This window comes from Trichechus manatus, unplaced genomic scaffold (genome assembly GCF_000243295.1).
Source record: "Trichechus manatus latirostris isolate Lorelei unplaced genomic scaffold, TriManLat1.0 scaffold00072, whole genome shotgun sequence".
NCBI lineage: Eukaryota > Metazoa > Chordata > Mammalia > Sirenia > Trichechidae > Trichechus > Trichechus manatus.
In genome coordinates, this window is record NW_004444008.1 from 4,177,146 (window position 1) to 4,181,461 (window position 4,316).

Consider the following 4,316-nt stretch of genomic DNA (forward strand, 5'->3'; position numbering starts at 1 on the left):
AAAAACGATTCAAAATGGATCAAGAACCTTAATGTGAAAGCTAAAATTCTTAGAAGAAAATATAGGGGTGTGATTGCAGGACCTAGTTTTTAACAGTGGATTATCACATATGACAACAAAAGCACAGCAGCAAAAAAACAAAATAGATAAATGGACCTCACAAAAATTAAATACTTTTGTTCATCAAAGGACTATATCAACAAAGTGAAAAGACAACCTACAGATTGGGAGAAAAGTTTTGGGAACCGTATATCTGATAGGGTCTAATATCCAAAATATATAAAGAACTACAACTTAACAATAAAAAGACAAATTGAACAGACATTTCACCAAAGAGGATATTAAAAAAACGGCCAACAAGCACATGAAAAGATGGTCAAGATTATTAGCCAATGTTTTCGTTGTTATTCTGTTCCATCAAGTTGATTTCAACTCATGTGACAGAGTAGAACTGCCCCACAGGGTTTTCTTGGCTGTAATCTTTATGGGGGCAGATCACCAGGTCCTTCCCCTGTGGAGTCTCTGGGAGATACAAATCCAAACCACAATGAGATATCATCTCACCCCCACTAGAATGGCAATGATCAAAAACAGGAAAACCAAAAGTATTGGTGAGGTTGTGGAGAAACTGGAACTCTCGTCCATTGCTGGTGGGAATGTAAAATGGTACAGCCACTGTGGAAAACAGTTTGGTGGTTCCTCAAAAAGTTGACTATAGAATCACCATGTGACCCAGCAATCATAATTCTAGGTATATACCCAAAGAAGTGAAGACAGGAGAGTGAACAAAAAACTAGACACCAATGTTCATTCTAGAACTTTTCACAGTAGCCAAAACATGGAAACAACTGAAATGCTCATCAACAGATGAATGGATAAACCAAATATGGTACATCCACGCATGGAATATTACTCAGCCATAAAGAGAAATGAAGTCTTGATTCAGTCCATAACATGGATGAACCTTGAGATTATTAGTGGTTACCAGGGGTGGGACAAAGGGGGAGTTTTTTGCTTAGGAGCAATTGAGTTTCTGTTAACAGAGGTGGAATAATTTGGAAAACGATAACAGTATGGTTGCACAATATGAAGAATATAATCAACGTCACTGAATTGTACATGTCAAAATTGCTGAATTGGCAAGTATTATATTGTATACAGTTTCACCACAATTAAAAAAAAAAAAGGTTAACTGAATTGAATTACTCTATATCAAGTTGAAGCCCTGGTGGCGCAGTGGTTAAGAGCTTTACTGCTAACCAAAAGATTGGCAGTTCGAATCCACCAACCACTCCTTGGAAACCCTATGGGGCAGTTGTACTCTGTACTATAGGGTCGCTATGAGCTGGAGTCAACTTGATGGCAATGGGTTTTATTATCAAGTTCGCTTCGCTGGGACTACACTGTCACTTTGTCCTACTGTGGGGACTTGCGTGTTGCTGTGATGCTGGAAGCTATGCCAGCAGTATTCAAATACCAGCAGGGTCACCCATGGCAGACAGATTTCAGCTGAGCTTCCAGACTAAGACGGAGTAGGAAGAAGGAATCAGGTGTCTACTTCTGAAAAGAGTTAGCCAGTCAAAACGTTATGAATAGCAGCAGAAAACTGTCTGATATAGTGCCAGAAGATGAGCGCCCCCAGGTTGGAAGGCATTCAAAAGACAATTGGGGAAAGCTGCCTCCTCAAAGTAGAGTCGACCTTAATGACATGGATGGAGTCAAGCTTTTGGGACCTTCATTTGCCGATGTGGCATGACTCAAAATGAGAAGAAACAGCTGCAAATATCCATTAATAATCAGAACGTGGAATGTATGAAGTATGAATCTAGGAAAACTGGAAACCGTCAAAAATAAAATGGAACACATAAACACAGATATCCTAGGCACTAGTGAGCTGAAACGGACTGGTGTTCGCCATTCTGAATAGGACAATCATGTGGTCTGGTATGCTGGGAATGGCAAATCAAAGAGGGATGGCATTGCATTGACTGCCAAAAAGAACCTTTCAAGATCTATCCCGAAGTACAACACTGTCAGTCATAGCATGATATCCACACGCCTACAAGGAAGACCAGTTAATACGACTATTATTCAAATTTATGCACCAACCACCAAGGCCAAAAATGAAGAAACTGAAGATTTTTACCAACTTCTACAGCTGAAATTAATCGAAGATGCAATCAAGATGCATTGATAATTACTGGTGATTGGAATGCAAAAGTTGGACACAAAGAAGAAGGATCAGTAGCTGGAAAATACGGCCTGTGTGACAGAAATGATGACGGAGATCCCATGACAGAAATTTGTAAGACCAACGACTTCTTCACTCCAAATACCTTTTTTCAACAACATAAACGGGGACTATACAGGTGGACTTTGCCAGATGGAATACACAGGAATCCAATCGACTACATCTGTGGAAAGAGACAATGGAAAAGCTCTATATCATCAGTCAGAACAAGGCCAGGGGCCGAATGCGGAACAGACCATCCATTGCTCCTATGCAAGTTCAAGTTGAAACTGAAGAAAATTAGAACAAGTCCACGAGAGACAATGTACAACCTTGAGTATATCCCACTTGAATTTAGAGACCATCTCAAGAATAGAGTTGACGCACCGAACACTAATGACTGAAGACCAGACGAGTTGTGGAATGACATTAGGACATCATACATAAAGAAAGCAAAGGGTCATTAAAAAGACAGGAAAGAAAGAAAAAACCAAAATGGATGTCAGAAGAGATTCTGAAACTTACTTTTGAATGTCAAGTTTGCTAAGCAAAAGGAAGAAATGATGAAGTAAAAGAGATAAAAGAAGATTTTAAAGGGTGGCTCGAGAAGACAAAGTATTATAATGACATGTGCAAAGACCTGGAGATAGAAAACCAAAAGGGAAGAACACGCTCAGCATTTCCCAACCTGAAAGAACTAAAGAAAAAAACAAGCCTCAAGTTGCAACAGTGAAGGATTCTAAGGGGAAAATATTAAACAACACAGGAAGCATCAAAAGAAGATGGAAGGAATACACAGAGTCACTATACCAAAAAGAATTGGTCGACATTCAAACATTTCAAGACAAAGCATAGGATCAGGAACCAATGGTACTAAAGGAAGAAGTCCACGCTGTACTGAAGGCAATGGTGAAAAACAAGGCTCCAGTAACTGATGGAATATCAACTGACATGTTTCAACAAATAGATGCAGCACTGGAAGTGCTTACTCTGTGCCAAGAAATTTGGAAGACAGCGACCAGGCCAACTGACTAGAAGAGATCCATATTTATGCCTATTCTCAAGAGAGGTGATCCAACGAATGCAGAAATTATCAAACAATATCATTAACATCACATGCAAGTAAAATTTTGCTGAAGATCATTCAAAAGCGGCTGCAGTGGTCTATCAACAGGGAACTGCCAGAAATTCAAGCCAAATTCAGAAGAGGACCTGGAACCAGGGATATCAGTGCTGATGTCAGATGGATCCTGGCTGAAAGCAGAGAATACCAGAAAGACATTTACCTGTGTTTTATTGACTATGAAAAGGCATTCAACTGTGTGGATCATATCAAATTATGGATACATTGCAAAGAATGGGAATTCCAGAACACGAGTTGTGCTCATGAGGAACCTGCACATAGATCAAGAGGCAGTCATTTGAACAGAACAAGGGGATACCGTGTGGTTTAAAGTCAGGACAGGTGTGTGTCAGGGTTGTATCCTTTCACCATACTTTTTCAATCTGTATGCTGAGCAAATAATCCAAGGAGCTGGACTATATGAAGAAGAACATGGCATCAGGATTGTAGGTAGACTCATTAACAACCTTCGTTATGCAGATGACACAACCTTGCTTGCTGAAAGTGAAGAGGACTTGAAGCACTTACTGTTGAAGATCAAAGACTACATACAGCCTTCAGTATGGATTACACCTCAACATGAAGAAAACAAAAATCCTCGCAACTGGACCAATAAGCAACATCATGATAAACGGAGAAAAGACTGAAGTTGTCAAGGATTTCATTTTACTTGGATGCACAATCAACACCCATGGAAGCAGCAATCAAGAAATCTGGGCAGAGGGCTGTGGGGACCATGGTCTCGGGAAACATCTAGCTCAATTGGCCTAACACAGTTTAGAAAGACAATGTTCTACATTCTACCTTGGTGAGTAGCGTCTGGGGTCTTAAAAGCCTTTGAGCAGCCATCTGAGATACTCCACTGGTCTCACTCCTTCGGGAGCAAGGGAGAATGAAGAGAACAGGATACAAGGAAAAGATTAGTCCAAAGGACTAATGGACCACAGCTACCAAGGCCTCCAC